The following is a 21,645-nucleotide window of genomic DNA, read 5'->3' as shown; positions in this document are numbered from 1 at the left end:
CCACCGTGACGAACACCAACTGCATCCCTCCCGCGACCCGGCCCAGCAGCAGCAGCGAGCAGGCAGGCAGGTAGGTGAGTGGACAGGGCGGGGATGAAGGAGGGTTCCGACCCGAAATGTCACCTATCCCTTTTCTCCAGAGAGGCTGCCTGACCCACTGTGCTACTCCAGCATTTTGTGTCTATCTCCAGATCGATATAATAACATTCACAAGTGTGGAGATTTACTCTTTTCATGTTTTCTAGGGTTCATCTGAGACTTAATATATTAAAACGGGATTCACAAATAATTTATGTTGCTGAGACTTATGTTTGTTTGAGTTTCATATCTTCTACAAGGTCAGAAAGCCTTCCTTTTTATTCATTGGAAAAAAAAAGGTTGGCACGCTGGCGCAGCGGTAGAGTTACTGCCTTACAACGCCAGAGACCCAGGTGCGATCCTGACTACGGGTGCTGTATGGAGTTTGTACATTCTCCCTGTGACTGTGTGGGTTTTCTCCGGGTGCTCCAGTTTCCTCCCAAACTGCAAAGACGTATAGGTATGTAGTTTAATGGGCTTCAGTAAAAAAAATCGTAAATTGTCCATAGTGTGCAGGATTGTGCTCGTGCTGGTCAATAGATAATAGACAATGGGTGCAGGAGTAGGCCATTCGGCCCTTTGAGCCAGCACCGCCATTCATGGCTGATCATCCCCAATCAGTAGCCCATTCCTGCCTTCTCCCCATAGCCCCTATCTTTAAGAGACCTATCTAACTCTCTCTTGAAAGGATCCAGAGAACCGGCCACCACCGCCCTCTGAGGCAGAGAATTCCACAGACTCACAACTCTCTGTGAGAAAAAGTGTTTCCTCATCTCCGTTCTAAATGGCTTACCCATTATTCTTAAACTGTGGTCCCTGGTTCTGGATTCCCCCAACATCGGGAACATGTTTCCTGCCTCTAGCGTATCCAAACCCTTAATAATCTTATATGTTTTAATAAGATCTCCTCTCATCCTTCTAAACCTCAGAGTATACAAACCCAGCCGCTCCATTCTCTCAGTATATGACAGTCCCGCCATCCCGGGAATTAACCTTGTAAATCTACGCTGTACTCCCTCAATAGCAAGAATGTCCTTCTTCAAATTAGGTGACCAAAACTGCACACAATACTCCAGGTGTGGTCTCACTAGGGCCCTATACAACTGCAGAAGGACCTCTTTGCTCCTATACTCCACTCCTCTTGTTATAAAGGCCAACATGCCATTTGCTTTCTTTACTGTCTGCTGTACCTGCATGCTTACTTTCATTGACTGATGAACAAGAACCCCCAGATCCCGTTGTACTTCCCCTTTTCACAACTTGACACCATTTAGATAGTAATCTGACTTCCTGTTTTTGCTACCAAAGTGGATAACCAAAGTGGTCAGTGCGGACTCCGTGGGCCGAAGGTGCTGTTTCCGCACTGTACCTTTAAAGTCTAAAGTCTAGAATGATGTGCAATTAGTGATTACACATTCGGAATTTTCAGGACATGCATGTTCCTAGTGAAGAGCACGACAGGTGGGCATAAGGAAGCTTGAATGACAAGAGAAATTGTTACTCTGGTCAAGAATAAGAGGAGGCATGGGACAAGTATAGGCAGCTGACATCAAGTATATCCCCATAGGAGTTTCGTGAACTGAGGAGAATGAAAAAGAAGGAATTCACGTGGAAAAAAGGGGCTCGGAGATACTGTAGCTCTGGAAGATAATATTCGGGATAATCCAAAGTTTTTATATGTACTTTAATGGAGAAGGGGTAAACTGAGAGAAAATAGGCCCCCTCAGGAATCAAAGTGGTCATCTTTGTGTGGAGCCACAGGAGGTGGGCAAGGTCCTCAATCCTCTGGTTCTACCGCAGAGAAAGGCATGGAAGTGTCTTGAGGGCAGTCAGTATTTCAACTGAGGAGGCGCTGAAGGTCCTGACATATGTGAAGGTAGACAAATCTCCTGGGCTGGATCAGATATATCCAAGGTTACTGTGGGAAACTAGTGAGGAAATTGCAAGTGCCATGTCTAAGATTTAATGAGTCATCATTAAATACAGAAGACTAGATGGTGGCAAATGTTGTGCCTCTATTTAAGAAGGCTGCAAGGAAAAGCATGAGAACTATAGGGCAGAGTCTAACATCTGTTATCAGAAAGTTACTGGATGGGATGAGGGATGAGATATGCATGCATTTAGATGAACAAAGGCTGATTAGAGATAGTCAGCATGGTTTTGTACTGGGGAGATTGCATCTCACAAATCTAATTAAGATTTTTGAAGATGTAACCTGCAAGGTTGATGAGGGCAGTGCTGTTGACATTGTATATATTGATTTCACCAAAGCGTTTGACAAGGTTCTGCATGTTGGGCTGCTCTGGAAGGTTAGATCACATAGGATCCAAGGAGAGGTAGCTGAATGGATAGAGAATTGGGTCGGAGCCTCGCGAGTCGGTGGTGGAGCCTTGTGACTCGACGAAGCCTGCGGCCAATGGCCCCTGGGTCTGCGGAGCCTGTGGCTAGGCCCTGAGACGGCATCAGGAGAGGACCCGGAAGCGATAGTGGAGAGGTCAGTGCGGCGATCGATGATGGCACCGACTGACGGACGAGGACGGACAAGTGGGAGTAAGGACCGCTGCCGGGGGAAGGAACAAAGGAGGACCCGGCCTGGGAGGACCGCCGTGAGGAAGGAAGGAAGAACAATGGATAATGGAGGACCCAGCATGGGGGGAACGCTGTGAGGGAAGGGGAGGGAGGTGGAGAAAGGGGAACCTGGCACGGATACTTTGTAGGTAGACAAAAATGCTGGAGAAACTCAGCGGGTGAGGCAGCATCTATGGAGCGAAGGAAATAGGCAATGTTTCTTCCTCAGACTGATGTGAGGGTGGGGGGGGGGGGGTGTTGGGGGCGGGAAGAAGAAAGCAAAGAAGAAAGGAAGAGGAGGAGCCAGAGGCTAAGAGGGAGAGCTGAGAAGGGGAGGAGATAGTAAGGACTACCTGAAATTAGAGAAGTCAATGTTCATACCGCTGGGGTACAAACTGCCCAAGCGAATACTTTGTAACTTTGTAAGCACCCTTTATGGGCAACTATTTGCACACCTTGAGTATGCAAGCAAAGAATATCACTGTGACGTGTTACATATGACAATAAAGTTTTCATTCATTCATTCATACATTCATTCATTCATTCATTCATTCATTCATTCATTCATTCATTCATTCATTCAATCGTTCATTCATCCATTCAATCATTTAATACAGATACAGTAAGTGCAAGGTGTAGCATTTTTGGGAAAACTAACCAGGGCAGGACCTACACGGTAAATGGCAGAGCTCTGGAGAGTGTTGTAGAGCAGAGGGATCTAGGAGTGGAGTTCCTTGAAAGTGGGATCACAGGTAGATAGGATGATCAAGAAGGCTTTTGGTACATTGGCGTTCATCAGTCAGAGTATTGAGTATAGCAGTTGGGAGGTCATGTTACAGTTGTACAAGGCATTGCTGAGGCCACATTTGGGGTATTGTATTCAGTTTTGGTCACTCTTTTAAGTTGGAAAGGTTGGAGAGAAAATTTACAAGGATGTTTTCAGGATTCAAGGGGATGAGTTAAAAGGGGGAGCTTGAGCAGGCTAGGACTTTATTCCTTGGAGCATAGGAGGATGATGAGTGATCTTTTGGAGTGGAATAGATAATGTTAAATTCACAATCTTTTACGCAGAGTAGGGGAAGCAAAATCTCAAGAACATAGGTTGAAGGTGAGGGGAGGAAGATTTGATAGGAACCCGACAGGCAACTTTTTTACACAAAGGGTGGTAGATATATAGAATGAGCTGCCGCGGGAGGTAGTTGAGGCAGGTACTATCACATTGTTTTAAACCAATTTAGAGAGGTACCTGGATAGGATAGGATAGGTTTAGAGAGATATCGCTCAAATGCAGACAGGTAGGAATGGTGTAGATGGTCATGTTGGTTGGTGTGGACAAGTTGGGCCAAAGGGCCTGTTTTCACGAAGTATGACTCAATAAATATACAATACAATACAATTTATTTGTTGTCATTTGAACCCAGAGGTTCAAACAAAATTTGGTTTCTGCAGTCATACAAACAAGAAGAAGAACCAAGACACAACACAATTTACACGAACATCCATCACAGTGAATCTCCTCCTCACTGTGATGGAAGGCAAAGTCTTATCTCTCCCCTGCACTCCTCGTTCGCCTCCCGATGTCAGGGTCAAAGCCCCCGGCGGGCGATGGTAAATAAGTCCCGCGGCAATTATAAAGCTGGGCTGGGTGATGCAAGGCCGCGCTCCGGGTCTTGGTGTTGGAGCCCCCGGCGTGCGCTAACAAGTCCCACGGCCATTTAAAGCCGTGCCAGGCGATGTAAGGCCCGCTCCAGGTCATCCTCAACCCCGCAACTCGGGCGGGAGAAGTCGCCGTTGCAGAAGCCCCGAAAAGCAGTCTCCCAGCAGGGACCCGCGGGCTCCCGGTGTCATCGTCCACCGGGCCGGCGGCTGGAGCCCCCGAATCTCCTGGGTCGGGTCACAGCAGCGCGCCACCACCGCTCCTCCCGCTCCGAACTCGGCCAGCTCCACGATGGTGGGTAAGTCCGCAGCTCCGCGACTGGAGCCCCAGGTCGTTCCGGTTGCAGGCCGCTCCACGGTGCTCGGCCCCAACGACAACGGAGACCCGACAGAGAAAAGGTCGGGTTCTCCGTGCAGGGGAAAGATTTTAAAAAGTTTCCTCACCCCCCGACCCCCACACACATACCCAGTTTAAAAAAATAAATAAAAACTACATACAAACGAGACAAAAAATAAAAAAACGACAGACGGACTGCAGAGGCCGCTGCGACGTGAGTCGCGCCGCCCACCCACGACTGTGACATATCCATTGTCCATTTAAATGTCAAATCACTTTTATACATAATGATTGTAAATGATTCTATCATCTTCTTTGGCAGCTTATTCCAATATGCTGAATCTACAACTTGATACCTCCACCAAGGACTATTGATTGGGGAATTTTAATGGCCCATTCAGAATATTATATTTCACACATCTTCTGCCTGGTTATATACGGCATAGGGAATATAAGAATCAAAAACAGATTCATGCAGCGTGATACAGCATGGAAACAGGCCCTTCAGCCCAACTTGTCCACGCCGACCAACATGCCCCGTCTACACCAGATCCACCTGCCTGTGTTTGGCCCATATCCATGTACAGTACCTATCCAAATGTTTCTCAAATGTGGCAACAGTTACTGCCTCAATGGGTATTAAATATTCCTTTTAAATCCTGGTAACTATAAAAATGTCATTAGTTTAGTTTAGTTTCTTATTATTGTCACGTGTACTGAGGTACAGTGAAAAGCTTTCACATCACTTGGAGTGGTTAATTATCCGCTAATTGATCCAGGCAATGACTCTTTCTTCAATTTGAAAACAACCTTCACTGCAGTTGACCATACAATTCCATTAAACAGTTTTGCTGTAATTTAAACCCTGAAGCAACATGCAGGAGGTAGTTATTTTAGTGGAAATATACTTTATAACAGCTCAAATTACATTTAAATAACACATTATACTAACTTTAAAGTTAATTTAAAAAGATTTTAAAGAGTTTTACAACAAAGTGTGAGGTAATGATATTGCAAAATTCCATTCTAATCATGGCATAAATCAGACAGGTTTATTACTGACAATGCATATTGAGTCTGAAGAAGGGTCTTGACCCGAAACGTCACCCATTCCTTCTCTCCAGGGATGCTGCCTATACCGCTGAGTTACTCCAGCTTATTGTGTCTATCTTTGGTTTAAACCAGCATCTGCAGTTCCTTCTGACACAAAGCATAGATTACCACTGGTGCAAAAGCAATGTAATCCTTTTAGCATCCTAATGCCATGGCGTTACAACTAAGCTTGATAATCCTTTCCGTTACAAATACGTTGGTACAGTCACTGGGTGTTGAATAAAATCAAACCCTAGAACTTTGAAGCGTGGCACGGTGGCGCGGCGATAGAGTTGCTGCCTTACAGCACCAGAGACCCAGGTTCGATCCTGACTACAGGTGAAGTCTGTACGGAGTAAGTACATTCTCCCCTTGACTGCGTGGGTTCTCCCTGGGTGCTCCGGTTTCCTCCCATACTCCAGAGACGTACAGGTTTGTAGGTTAATTGGCTTTGGTAAAATTTGTAAATTGTCCCTCATGTGTAGGATGGTGCAAATGAACGGGGTGATCGCTGGTCGGCGCACGCTCAGTGGGCCAAAGGGCCTGTGTCCGAGCTGTATCTCTAAACTAAAACCAAACTAAATTAAAGTGTTGCCGACCAGAAATCTTGTGAGCAGGGCCACATTGTGGAAACACTATGGCAATCTACTCAGCACAAAATCCAAATAAATAAGTAATGATTTTTTGGGGGGGTTGATAAAATGGTGCAGAATTGAGGAAGCATAATCAGTTTAACTATTTCCTATCCTTTGCCAATGTTAATCAGTCTCTTAGCTTGGCTAATTCCTTCTGCTCAGCAATGGATGCTGAGTAATATTTTGTGACACACCATCAAGTGCTCTTTCATTTAATCGTTAAAAAATCATCACAGTTTCTCTTTTAAGATTTATTTTTGACTGGCACTACCCAAATATTCTCTCCCACACTTCCAATGTGGTCTAATGCCAATGCTCTGCATTAATTATGTGATTTTCTGGGAAGGGTTGTGTCAAACTTTAACCATGCAGTGAGGTTCAATGTTTCAAAGGAGTTTTATTGTCATGTGTGCACTGCACAGTGAGATTCATTTTGACGAGATCACACATGCATGAGTCGCCATATTTTAGCGCCATTTACAAAATGTCCAAAGTCCAATCCACACGCTCGATGTACTGGAGCGGTTCCTGATCCAGGTTAGCCCCAGGCTGTTGCAGGGCCTCCTCCGTTGCCCACGACTGGCTCGGCCCATGAGCCGGCATCCCACTCCGGGCCAGGCTCTTGATTAGTATGGGTGTCAGGGGCTATGGGGACAAGGCAGGATAATAGGTTTGATTTTGTTTATTAAATTATTAATTTTTTAAGAAAGAAAGAAATTAGAAAAATAGAATAAACTATCAATAATAGTAGCAATGTTACAAAATTTTGAGATTTTAAAAATCAAGTCTGTAATTTATCCCATCAGATAAAGCATAAAAATAAGTTTAATTTGACACCTAATTCACTTTCATATCTCAAGTATTTAAAAAGTTATGGCCATTTTCATACTCGGAAATGAGCATCTTGTTCCCTATTGATTTTCTATGGACATAACAAAAAAGCTGTGATCGTGAACAGTCAAAAGCCCATAACTTTCTTAAAAATTAAGAGAACTGAATGAAATTTTCAGTTATCATAGAGTGAAGCATTCTGAAACAAATATAAAATAATCTTACTTGGATGACCTGAAATTAAAGCATATAATTAGTTAGTTACCTAATTGTAGCTAATTTCAGACTTCAATTACTAGATCTAAACATCTATCCATTTCTTAATAAATGATTAACATTTTTAAATAGCCTAAATGTCCAAATAATATTCACAAATAATTCACAATAAAACATGATTTTTAAATCTCATTTACATTAATTTATAGGCCAAATGGAAGGAATTTAGTGTTCAATTGCTGTAAATAAATGCCCATTTAAATCAGCTTTCCAGTGGGTCCCTGTGGAATGCGCTGGTTTAGAACGTTCACATTGCGGTAGATTTGTGCCCCCAAATGCCGAGAAAAATACTGCGGGATATAATGGGCCCAAAATGAGCTACTCGCAATATTAAACTTTGTATAAAGGGATCTTTAGAAGCCCATTTTAATGTAAAAATAAGCTACATACCTTCTGTGGTTTGCTCTATGGGACCCTGCGGTTGCTGGCGGTCGCGGGTTTAGAGATTGATTTCTAAACTACTATAACTATTATACGAGGCCTTTAAAACTAATAATAGCTTTTGCGACGGGGTCTTTCAGCGATTTTTCGTTAATAATTAACTAGGCTGAACATCTTCGATTTGAACAGCCTAGAGAAAATCGCGTTTTAAACCCGCCCCCTCTAAACGGCGCCAAAATCGCGCACACCCGCAGCGACAGATTTTCAACGACGCTTCAGGTAGGCTTTGCAACATACCTAATAATAGGATAGATAGGGAGATAGGTCCGTAAGTCAGAGAACATAACTATTCATCTAGTCCTGGGTTCAGGCTTCAGTCCGGCCTCCGCGCCGGTCCGATCTACCCCTTCAAGTAATCTATAAATGGAGACCATATTCTTATGAATAATTCTGGTTTGTCAATTAAGACATATCTAATTTTTTCCAAATGTAAGGTCTCCGACATCTTGATTGTGGGGGTTATTGGGCCTTTCCAAAAATTTTATATCAATTTTTTCCCAATTATTATCAAGGAAATTTCTTTGGTTTATTGTGAGTTTTAATAGGATAATAGGTTTGAGAAGGAAAGATAGATCAGCCATGATTGAATGGTGGATTTGATTTGATGGGCCGAATGGCCTAATTCTGCTCCGATAATTTATGAATTTATGAACAAAAAGTCTCATCATGAAACTCTGTGGCTGAACGAAACCACCATTCTGAATGAAATCAATACCATTGGCTCCAAGAACTCAACCTCACAAAGACACCCTCAGCATTTGCTGAAAGCATACTCTGTTTTGAAATCTTGTTTTAACATTCAAAGTACAAATAGTAATTTATGGCGTGTTTATCTTGTATATAGTTGCAACATTTATAAATCATTCTCGAAGCAGGCATTTTAACAACAACTATTATACAGAGAAATGTGTCTGACTGACAGTAACAAGAAAAATAATATTATAATTTACCCAAACAATGTTGTAATGCATACCAGTAAATTTCTTTTCACAAATTGTCTCTATTAATCATGCGAGAAATGGCGGCACAGTGGCGCAGCGGTAGAGTTGCTGCCCTACAACGCCAGAGATGAGGGTTTGATCCTGACTACAGGTGCTGTCTGTATGGAGTTTGTATGACAGCATGGGTTTTCTCTGGGGGCTCCAGTTTCTTCCCACACTCCAAAGACATGCAGGTTTGTAGGTTAATTGGCTTTGGTAAATTCTAAATTGACCCTATTGATAGGATAGTGCAAGTGTACAGGGTCTAATGCAAGCATGTCCTGCCTAACATCTTGAAAATAATCTTTTAGAATGGGCGTGAAATTTTGGTGGAACAAGGACCTGCAGGTGCTGGTGTATTACAAAGAAGGACACAAAGGAATAACAGCGCGTTAGGCAGCATCTCTGATATTCAAAAATATGATAAGGCTGTTAAATAATGTAGAAAATTAAAAATTAGTAAAATGAATGTAACCACTGAGAAAATGTATTAATTTTTTAGGCGCGGCATAGTGCCGCAGGGGAGCCTTACGGCGCTAGACATCCGGGTTCGATCCTGACTACAGGTGCTGTCTATTCGGAGTTTGTACATTCGCCCCGTGATCGCGTGGGTTTTCTCCGGGTGCTCTGGTTTCCTCCCACACTCCAAAGACGTGCAGGTATGTAGGTTAATTGGCTCTGGTAAAATTGTAAATTGTCCCTAGTGTGTAGGATAATGCTCGTGTGCGGGGTAATCGCTGGTTGGCGCGGATTCAGCGGGGAGAAGGGCCTATTTTTTCGCGCTGTATCTCTAAAGTCCAAATTACAAACTTCAAAGAAAAGTCAATCAATTGGAAAAGTGAGTCGCCTTTTAGTTGCCATTCCCCCCTTGCTCTGAGGTGCTTGGAATGAAATGGTAAATCTGGTCCTAATTCAGTTGGCAGGTCTCCCAGCCTAAGCGCTGGGGAACTGCAAGATTATGCCCTGCTGTTGGACTCCATGGGGATTCCAGTGTCAGGTGTGAAAGAGCCAGTGGGATCCAGTCAGCAAGTGAGAATCTCAAACCTGTTGACACATACTAGGATAAATGCCAGCAGTCCGCTGCAGAATTACCAGCCTTCCCTGCAAGGTCTGGCCTCACTTTGTTTCTCCTATCCATGCCTACACCGTTATTTTCTTTGGTTAGGAGTGGAAGGTATGAAGGGGCCATAAATCCTCACCTCTTTTTTTACTCTAAGCTTTTCCTTCCATTTTCCATCAACACACTCTCCCACTAATATCCCACCCCTGCCCCCATTGCTGCTCTTCGAATGCAGTCGTGCTTCTACACATGTTGCCCTGTAAAACAAAGAGCAGCATAACTGTGGGATTTGTGCAGACAAGCTTTTTGCAGCATCGTAGCTATCCTAAATATTTGTACTAATGAAAATGAATACAGAGAACGGAGCCAATAAAGTAAATAAGAGCCTCTCCAAAGAAAAAAAACAAACAATATAACATTGTAGAAGTTTTGCCCTCTACATAAAACTTTTCCCAACACGTAATTTAACAGTGTTCTGTCTGAGACTGAACAAGCTTAAAATTGGCCAACAAGATGTCAATGACCCTTTTGAGGTCTTAATGAAATTGAGTTAGACATTTTCAATTATTTTCCTTGCCAAAACATTAAGTTTGTTATAAATTAACACTAATTAACCATTCACAGATTGGAAAGGATGACCCGTGGAATCCGTGGGAACCGAAGTGTCACCGCGGTAAAGTAAGGGATACAGGTTTGAGATTCAGTTGCAAACATTAATGGGTCATAGAGGGAAGAGGAACGGCATTATTATATCCAATAAAGATAGATTTTACTTACAGAGCTTGTCACTGTTACCAATAAAAGATTGGAGATGTTTCCAATTCAACAACTGCCATTTCATGTTGTATTAATTGTACAGACTGTTAGATTCAGTTTGAATGTTCATAAAATTTGAAGCAATGCAGGTTAAGATTTGCTGGTGAAATAGTTTTAAAATCTAAAGCAAATGACATAATTACAATTATCCCTGAAAATATTATTTTTTAAACTCTAAATCAAGAAAAGCAATGTTCAACTCTGAAATTGTTGTTGAGAAAAATGTCATCCTCCGAAACATTTATAGACAGGAACTCATGCTAATATTATTTCCAAATGCCCTATGGAAAATAAAATAACAAGAAATACCAGTTATATAATTCCCAATTATTTTAAAAACAAAAGCATTATATTTCCTGCGACAGTTACAGTATCTTTCCTGCAAATCACCTTTACTTGTCATTAATCCATTACTTGTGTTGTTAAGTTGTTCGTGTTTAAGTTCTTTTAAAATGTTGCTTCTTCCTTGTTTCACATTGTGAGGTCCAGTGATCTGATCATTCAGTCTCATTTGATAGTTGGAGACAGGGTTTAGATTCAGATTCAGATTAGTTTACTCTCATATTATCCAGGGTGCAATGAAATTACTGTACTTGTTCACATGAAGTAAACAATATATAGGTCCTCCACCGATTTTCCGACATCCTTGGTTCCAGAGCCTGACAGGATTATCCATTTCACATAGGTCATGGCCTCCGAGAAGAGTCTATTGGTACCGGAACGGTCCACCTAGTCCGCTGGGGTGGCCGAGACACAGGCCCGCAAAGTCGGCAGCATAAATCGGCTATGGGTACAGATCTGCCAACTCTGGCTGGGCCGGAGTTCCAGAGCCCCGGCCACAGGGGGCAAATTCGACCCGCTGAAGCCATGATGAAGTTGAGATCAGTCGCCTCATCCGTCCGAGGCCCCACATCTTTGGGGGGACTTCCGGGGGCGGAGGGGGTGAGGATTTCAAGTGCACTCTCGTAATTTTGTCCAGAATAGAGAAATTTGATGGTTGACCTGTTGGTACACAGAAAATTGGTGATGGGCCTGTACATTAATGACAAATACAATAATATATAAAATGATGAGTGCAAAACAGCAGGATGGTGCAAGATTGTAGTGCAGACCCAAATGGTACACGAAGATATAAAAATCAATAATGTAATAATTGAATGAGGTAGAGTTCAGAGTAAGACTATATGGCTAGAGAGTGTTCCTGACCTCCCATCTAACATTGGAGACCTTTGAACTATCTTAAATCAGACTTTATCGCACTTCGTCTTGCGCTAAATGTTGTACCCATTATCCTTTATCTGTGCACCATGGACGGCTTGATTGTAATCATGTATTGTCTTTTCTTTGACTGATTAGCACACAACAAAAGATTTTCACTGTATCTCAGTACACGTGACAATAATAAACTAAACTAAACTATGTGACAGCGGAGTGTGAAAGAGATGGCCGGTCCAGGTGTCTGATATCATGAGGAAGAAGCTGATTGTAGACTGGCCATCTGGGCTTTCAATCTTCTCTCAGAAGGTAAAAGAGAGAATAGAGAGTGGCCAGGGTGGCAGGTAACCACGATGGTACTTCCAGCCATCCTGACATAGATGTTCTGTTGGTACACAAAATTGCTGGGGAAACTCAGCGGGTGCAGCAGCATCTATGGAGCGAAGGAAATAGGCGACGTTTCGGGCCGAAACCCTTCTTCAGACTGATGGGGGGTGGGGAAAGAAAGAAGGAAAAGGGGAGGAGGAGGAGGAGCCCGAGGGCGGGCGGATGGGAGGGTGGGAGGAGACAGCTAGAGGGTTAAGGAAGGGGAGGAGACAGCACGGGCTAGCCAAATTGGGAGAATTCAATGTTAATGCCATAAGGACGCAAGGTCCCCAGACGGAATATGAGGTGCTGTTCCTCCAATTTCCGCTGTTGCTCACTCTGGCAATGGAGGAGACCCAGGACAGAGAGGTCGGATTGGGAATGGGAGGGGGAGTTGAAGTGCTGAGCCACCGGGAGGTCAGGTAGGTTATTGCGGACTGAGCGGAGGTGTTCAGCGAAATGATCGCCCAACCTACGCTTGGTCTCACCGATGTAAATCAGCTGACATCTAGAGCAGCGGATGCAGTAGATGAGGTTGGAGGAGATACAGGTGAACCTTTGTCGCACCTGGAACGACTGCTTGGGACCTTGAATGGAGTCGAGGGGGGAGGTGAAGGGACAGGTGTTGCATTTCTTGCGGTTGCAACGGAAAGTGCCCGGGGAGGGGGTGGTGCGGGAGGGAAGGGAAGAATTGACGAGGGAGTTGCGGAGGGAGCGGTCTTTGCGGAAGGCAGACATGGGGGGAGATGGGAAGATGTGGCGAGTGGTGGGGTCACGTTGGAGGTGGCGGAAATGGCGGAGGATTATGTGTTGTATTTGCCGGCTGGTGGGGTGAAAGGTGAGGACCAGAGGGGCTCTGCCCTTGTTGCGTGTGCGGGGATGGGGAGAGAGAGCAGTGTTACGGGGAATGGATGAGACCCTAGTGTGAGCCTCATCTATGGTGGCGGAGGGGAATCCCCGTTCCCTGAAGAACGAGGACATTTCCGATGCCCTGGTATGAAATGTCTCATCCTGGGAACAGATGCGGCGTAGGCGGAGGAATTGGGAGTAGGGGATGGAGTCTTTACAGGGGGCAGGGTGGGAAGACGTGTAGTCCAGATAGCCATGTGATTAAGCGGTTTCCCCCTTAATCCCCTTCACCACCCCCCCACACAAGACACACCAAGAGACATTAAAACACACATTTGGACACACTAAAAAAAACAAAAAAGTAGAAATGATGAACACGCTGCTGGCAGGGCAGCCGACTCGCAGCGCCCCCACCAAAAGTGTCAGGACCTTTCTTCAGACTGATTTTGCACCTATCTTCGGTGTAAACCAGCATCTGCAATTCCTTCCTACACATAGGTGTTCGAGGTGATCTGGAACTGAGAGTAGTGGAGGAAAGATAGTGTTTTAGAGTCATTAAGGATTCGTCTAATTTCCGATGTAGAAACAAAGAACTGCAGATGCTGGTTAATGTCCAGGAAGTTTATGCAATGATTTTCCGTTCAGGCTCGTGAGTTAATATTTCAAGCTGACTTTGATAACAGCTTTGGGATCAGAAGTACAAATATATAAAAGGGTCATGCTGGCATTAGGCCAAATGCTCAGTTAATCATGTTAAACACCAAACTATGCTAAATAAAGACACAAAGTGCTGGAGTTTCTCAGCAGGTCAGGCAGCATCTCTGAAAAACATGGATAGGCAATGTCTCGGGTCAAGACACTTCTTCATTTATGTCACCTATCTATGTTTTCAAGAGAGAGTTAGATATAGCCCTTTGGGCTAACGGAATCAAGGTATATGGGGAGATAGCAGGAATGAGGTACTGATTTTGGATGATCAGCCATGATCATATTGAATGGCGGTGTTGGCTCGAAGGGCCGAATGGCCTACTCCTGCACCTATTTTCTATGTTCTCCATAGATGCTGCCTGACCTGCTGAGTTACACCAGCACTTTGTGTCCTTTTGACTATTTTCCCCATTCGTGACGTTCAGACATGACAAGACTTTCCTGTCATTGGGCTGCCAGGATAATAATAATAATAATAAATTTTATTTATGGGCGCCTTTCAAGAGTCTCAAGGACACCTTACAATAATTTAGCAAGTAGAGGAAAAACATGTAAGCGGAATGAAATAAATAGTACACAATTAGTACACATGACTAGTACACAAATTAAAGACAGAATTCAATTCAAAGCACAATATGAGGCAATTCAAGCACAGATGAAAAGGGAGGGGGACGTGGGGCTAAGGATAGGCAGAGGTGAAGAGATGGGTCTTGAGGCGGGACTGGAAGATGGTGAGGGACACGGAATTGCGGATCAGTTGGGGGAGGGAGTTCCAGAGCCTGGGAGCTGCCCTGGAGAAGGCTCTGTCCCCAAAACTGCGGAGGTTGGATTTGTGGATGGAAATTGTCTTTGTTTGTATGGCTGTGGAAACGGAATTTCATTTGAGCCTTCTGAGGCTCAAATGACAATAAATGGTATTGTATTGTATTGTATTGTATTGTATTGTATTGTATTGTATTGTATTGTATTGTATTGTATTGTATTGTATTGTATTGTATTTCATACTAAACGGAATCAATAAAGGGATCAATACTAATCACCATACTAAAATGGCAGCATAGTGGCACAAATGGTAGAGCTGCTGGCTCACAGCGCCAGAGAGACAGGTTCAATCCCGACCTCGGGTGCTATCTGTGTGGAGTTTGCACTTTCTCCCCGAATCTGCGTGAACATCCTCTGCTGTTCTCCCACATTCCAAAGACGTTTGTAGGTTAATTGGTCTCTGTAAATTGCCCATGGTGTGTAGGGAGTGGATGAGAAAGTGGGATAAGATAGAACTAGAATGAACATGTGTAGGAAAGAACTGCAGATGCCGGTTTAAATCAAAGATAGACACAAAATGCTTGAGTAACTCAGCGGGACAGGCAGCATCTCTGGAGAGAAGGAATGGGTGACGTTTCCGAACGTGTTCGATAGTCACCATCGACTTGATGGGCCGAAAGGCCTGTTTCCAAGCTGTTTCTCTAAAGCTAATAAGAATTTGCAAGAAGCACTCAAGCTTTCTCCCTACTCTGTTACAAAAAAAATCATTTAGGGTTTTCCTATGAGTTTCAATTTCAGCATTCAGTTACATTTTTTATTCCAAACCTGTGAATTCATGTCAGATGTAGAAAATACATATTTCCACATTATGAGAGTCACAACCTGTACCATCATCTTAATATTGAGAAGAATGTTATACAAAAGAATAATAAATGAAAGGACGGAAGAGTCAACGATGAAGGCTAGAGATGAGGTAGATTTTCAACAATCTTTTTATTTAGAAAGAAGGTGGATGACTTTAGAAGAGAATTTATGATGTACAGGAGAACTTTATAGTGGATCACATTCAGGAGAGTGTGTACAGAGCACAGAGCTGTATGAGGGCTGTGAAGGTGCTATGGGCCTAAGCTGAGGGCAAATGTTGTCAATCAAATCAAGGTATGAATTAAATGCCACAGGAATCCAGTGGTGACAAAAGGGACCGCAGATGCTGGAACCGCGCAAAAAGCAAAGTGCTGGGGGAACTCAGCAAGTCAGGCAGCATCTGTGGTGGGAATGGACAGATGAACGATCCCGACCCAAAATGTCATCTGTCGATCATCTCTATAGATACGGGCGGCACGGTGGCACAGTGGTGGAGTTGCTGCCTCACAGCACCAGAGACCCAGGTTCAATCCTGACTACAGGTGCTGTCTATACGGAGTTTGCACGTTCTCCCTGTTACTGCATTTGTTTTCTACGGGATCTCCGGTTTCCTCCCACACTCCAAAGATGTGCAGGTTTGTAGGTTAATTGGCTTCCGTAAAATTGTCCCCAGTGGGTGTAGGATAGAACTAGTGTACGGATGATCGTTGGTCAGCGTGGGCTCGGTGGGCCGCTGTATCTCTAAACTAAGATGTTGCCTTTGCAACACTTTGTCTTCTCCTTAAGGATTCGGTTGAAGTCAAAGGAAGGATGTTTTTCTATTCTCCCCTTTGTTCATTATTTTCCCTACCACATTGTTAAAACTAACTGGTCATAGTCATAAAGCACGGAAACAAGCCCTTTGGCCCAACTTGCCCATGCCAACCAAGATGCCCCAACTACACCAGCCCACCTGCCGCATTTTGCCATTTAAACTTTTCCTATCCATGTATCCATGTAGTTTAGAGATACAGCATGGAAACAGGCCCTTCGGCCCACCATGTCTGGTCCAACCATTGATCACCCGTACACGAGTTCTACGTTATCCCAGTTTTGCATCCTACATACAGGGGCAGTTTACCGAAGCCAATTAACCTACAAAACTGCACATTCTTGGAATATGGGAAGAAACCGGAGCACCTGGAGAAAACCCACACGGCCACAGGGAGAACGTATAAACTCCGTACAGACAGCACCCAAGGTCAGGATCGAACCTGGGTCTCTGGCACTGCGAGGCAGCAACTCTAATACTGCGTGACTGAGTGCCGCCCTTGGAAAATACTTAGCAGCACAGACTTGACAGACAGGGAATGTCAGCTCGTGGAAAAAGTAAATTGGTGGCAATTGAAATATTTGTGGCGTCTGGGAAAAAGATTTTTGAAATAACTACAGAAAGTTCAAAATGACTTAAGTTGTTTATTATAATTTCAGACGTGTTTCATGGCTGGAGAGAGATTCCGCCACATCCCTGATCACATAATCAGAGGTAGGTTCTGGTTTTGATATTTTGCAGCATTCACGATGAAATTAATCCTATGGGAAGTCTCCGTGTTAAAAAGTCTCCACGCTTCCATGGTGAATGCACATCATCTTTTTGTGGAAGGGAGCTCTGAAATGGGAGATATCTGCTCAGACTTCTGTCTTGGTCATAGACAGGTGACATTTTGGGTCGGGACCCATCTTCAGTCTGACTCTTCAGCTCAATTTGTCCAAACCGATCACATTCATCAGTCTGAAGAAAGGTCCCGACCCAAAACATCACCTTGCCATTTCCCTCCACAGATACTGCCTGACCCATTGAGTTTGACCCATCCTGCATTTTGTGTATTACCCAAAATAAGGCTACTTTAAACAAGTCAAGTCAAGTCACATTTATTTATATAGCACATTTAAAAAACAACTCTCGTTGGCCAAAGTGCTTTACATTTGTTATAAGAATAGTATAAACAAACAAACTACATACATATATACATATAACCCTCACTCAGTGGACGTCAGGAAAGGCTTTTTTTAAATTTTATTATGAAACTACTTTTATTCAAAAAATAAACATAAACATAGAGTATTAACACAATCAAAGACTGCCTATGCTGACAGTTTACAAACAAATGATCGTCAAATTAATAACATCAACGTCAACTGGACCCACGAATGGCCGTTGAAGGTCGAGTGTTCCGTTTATCAACAAAACACTCGACCTTCAACGGCGACCAGTATTCATGGAAAGCCTCCAAAGTCCCCATGGACACCACGTGTTCCCTCTTAACACTTAAACAAAATTATCAAATTAAAATATTAACATTCTTATCGATAATATATTCAACCTCCTGTGGTGACCAGCGTGCACAGAAGACCTCCACAGTCCCCATGGACACTGCGTGTTCCTTTTCTAGGGACACGCGAGCTCGGACGTAACCCCGGAAAAGGGGTAGGCAGGCGACCGGTGTGCGGCCATCGACTGCCCGCTGCCTGGACCCGCGAATGGCCATCTTGGCCAGGCCCAGGAGCAGACCGACAGGGAGGCCCACTCCTCCCTCCCATCCTTCCCCCCTCTGCACCGGGTGCCCATAAATTAATAATGTTGGACTAAAATGTAGCCAAAACTTGAGCAGCCCCTTCAGATATTCGAACAGTGGCTGCAACCTCTCACACTCTATGTACACATGGAACACGGTCTCTACCTCACCGCAGAAATGACAAGCAGGGGAGGAGTCCGTGAACCGGCTCAAATACCTATTACAGGCCACGGCTTTGTGCAACACTCTCCACCCCAGGTCCCCGATGTACAGGGGGAGGACTCCCTTGTAGAGAGACCTCCACTGGGGACCGCTCCCCTCGTCAGGTGGTAACACGGACCGCCAGGGTGTGTCTGGACAAAAGACGAGGGCGAGGAAGTGGAGAGTGTGCAAGAGCAGCCTGTACAGTACGTGCCTCTCCGCGTCACAGAACGGTACGCTGGGCATCTCGGAAAGGCGGCTCATGTTGCATGGGGCCGACTCTCGGGGAGGGACCCGGGCCTTGGGCCCTATGAACAATTCCGACTGAACGGGGGCAAGCTCGTCCGGAATCGTTCCATGCACACGTCTCTCCTCAACACCCACCATCACAGCCACGACACCCCCCTCCCCCTGAGGAGTAGGGCCCTGGCTGAAGGTGACCAAATTCCTGGCCTTCAAGAGGTCACGGTAAAAGCCAGGCAACTCCCGCCTAGCGCGTCGACTCATGCCCGCTAATGGGAGCCGTGAGCCCTCCTGAAGGCAGCGCCCCTGGCGTAAAAAATACGTCGCCTGCACGTGCCATTTAGGAGGGTAGTCCGAGTAGATGTACCTCCGCAGGGTCCTGAGTCGGAGAGCCGCCACCTGGGTGCGAATACAGACCAGCGCCTGACCACCCTCCTCCAATGGGAGACTCAGAACCCCAGCAGAGACCCAGTGGTTCCTCTCGCCCCAGAAGAAGTTGACCAATCTCCTCTGTAACATGGTTATAAAATAAGAGGACGGGACCATAGTGGCCATCCGGTACCACAGCAGAGAGGCCACCAGCTGGTTATTAACTACAGCCCTGCCCCGGTAAGAGAGCACACCAAGTAGGCCGGACCAACGTCCCAGCCGGGCAATCACCTTCGCCTCCAGCTCCTGCCAGTTCGCCGGCCACCCCCTCTCATCGGGACTCAGGTAGACCCCCAGATAGAGGAGGTGCGTGGTATTCCACGCAAAACCTGCCATCTCCTCAGGCAGGGAGTCCACCTGCCACCTACCCACCAAGAGACCAGAACACTTCCCCCAGTTGATCTTGGCGGAGGAAGCAGCCGAGAAAACCTGCTGGCACTCACGCATCCTCCGCAGGTCAACAGGGTCGGTGAACATCAGAATTACATCATCGGCGTAGGCCGAGAGGACCACCTCCATCCCCGGTCCTGATAAAGCCAGGCCTGTCAACCGTCTCCGGAGAAGGCACAGGAAAGGCTCAACACAGATGGAGTACAGCTGGCCGGACATGGGACATCCCTGACGAACACCCCTCTCAAAGGGAAAGGGGGCCAACAAAGAGCCGTTGACCTTAACAAGGCATTCTACAGCAGTGTATAAAAGTCGAACCCAGGCCACAAAGTGTGGTCCAAATCCGAACGCCTGCAGAGTCCCCAGAAGGTAATCATGCTCCACCCTGTCGAACGCCTTCTCCTGGTCGAGGGAGAGAAAGGCGACCGACAGACCAGCTCCCTGGGTCAGATGGATCAGGTCCCGGACTAGATGAACATTGTCCTGGATGGACCGGCCCGGGACTGTGTACGACTGGTCAGGGTGGATCACCTGGGACAACACGGGACCCAGGCGATTCGCTAATGCCCGGGCAAAAACTTTATAGTCCGTGCTGAGGAGAGAGACCGGGCGCCAGTTCTTCAAAAGGCGGAGATCGCCCTTCTTGGGCAGCAGGACAATGACTGCCCTGCGCCACGAGAAGGGCATCTCCCCAGTCGCCAGGCTCTCCCCCAGGACCTTCATATAGTCACCCCTCAGGACATCCCAGAAGACTCTAAGGTACTCCACAGTCAGCCCATCCAGCCCTGGAGACTTGCCCCCCTTGAGCTGGTGCAGGGCACCAGTCATCTCCTCCAGAGTTAGGGGATCATCCAGGTGTTCAGCCACATCATTGCACACAGCAGGTAAGCCCTCCCACAGGACCTCTTGTGCCTCCCCACTCGATGTGCCTGCCGAGAACAGAGTCTTGTAGAAAGACCCAACCGAGGCACCAATGCTCTCTGGATCTGTGACAGAGGAGCCATCATCCGCAAGCAGCTCAACAAGCTGCCTGCGGGCTCCTCGCCCCTTCTCCAGAGAAAATAAAAAGGGGGAGGCGCGGTCCAGATCGTGTAACATCTGGACTCGCGACCTCACATACGCACCCCGGGTTCTCCTAAGCTGCAAGTCCCTCAGTGCTCCCTTCTTCTCCTGGTATTCCTCCCACTCACATGAAGCCCCACCAGTCTGATCCAGACGTGCCCCCGAGTCGAGCAACTCTCTCTCAAGCCGTCCGATCTCAGAGTCTCGCCTCTTAGTCGACCTCCTCGTGTAGTCCTGGCAAAACAGACGGACGTAGGCCTTCCCCACGTCCCATCACTGCCTTAGGGAAAGGAAACGCCCCTGCCTCTCTCTCCACCTCGCCCAGAACTGCCTGAATAAATCCTGGAATCGGCGATCCTCCAACAGCTGGCTATTAAAATGCCAGTACGCGGACCCAGCCCGTGTGCGCATCGGGATAAAATCCACTCGCACCAGGCAATGGTCCGAGCATGGTGCCGGCTGCATGGAGGCCGCCGAAACACAGGAAAGGCTTGGGAGTATAGATAAGATTAGTCAGTCACTCAGCTAACAAGAGTTAGTCAGTCACTCAGCTAACAAATGATTTCAGCCTACAATCCACACACCAAGTAGAAGAGCTAGGGCAGCACAGGGCAGCAGAGTTGCTCCCTTACAGCGCCAGAGACCCGGATCTATCCTGACTACAGGTGCTGTCTGTACGGAGTTTGTACATTCTGCCTGGAAATCCGCCTGGATTTTCTCCACGTGCTCCAGTTTCCTCCCACATTTCAAAGACGTGCAGGTTTGTAGGTTTATTGGCTTCAGTAAATTGCCCCTAGTGTGTGGATGCCAAACTGTGATAACATAGAACTAGTGTACAGGTGATCCTTGGTTGGTGTGGGCCCGATAAGCCGAAGGACTTGTTCCCACGCCATATCGCCAAAACTGAAAACTGAAACTAAAACTAAATAACAAAACAAAATTATAAATGAGTAACCGCAGTAGTAGTGCAAAAAAATGTAGTCAGTGCAACTAAAGACAGTTCATAGAAGTTAATTGTTCAGGTTAGTGTTGTGCAGTGTTCCACTCCTACCACCAAGAAGAAGGTAGAGGAGTCTGAAAACCCTGACCACCAGTTATTCTTGAACCTGGTGGTCAGGGTTTTCAGACTCCTCTACCTTCTTCTTGGTGGTAGGAGTGGAATGAGAGTGCGGCCAGGGTGGGTGGGGGGGGGGGGGGGGGGGGGGGCTGTGATGATGCTGGCTGCCATCTA

This window comes from Amblyraja radiata, chromosome 6, assembly GCF_010909765.2.
Source record: "Amblyraja radiata isolate CabotCenter1 chromosome 6, sAmbRad1.1.pri, whole genome shotgun sequence".
Lineage (NCBI taxonomy): Eukaryota > Metazoa > Chordata > Chondrichthyes > Rajiformes > Rajidae > Amblyraja > Amblyraja radiata.
This window is presented reverse-complemented; position numbering follows the sequence as displayed.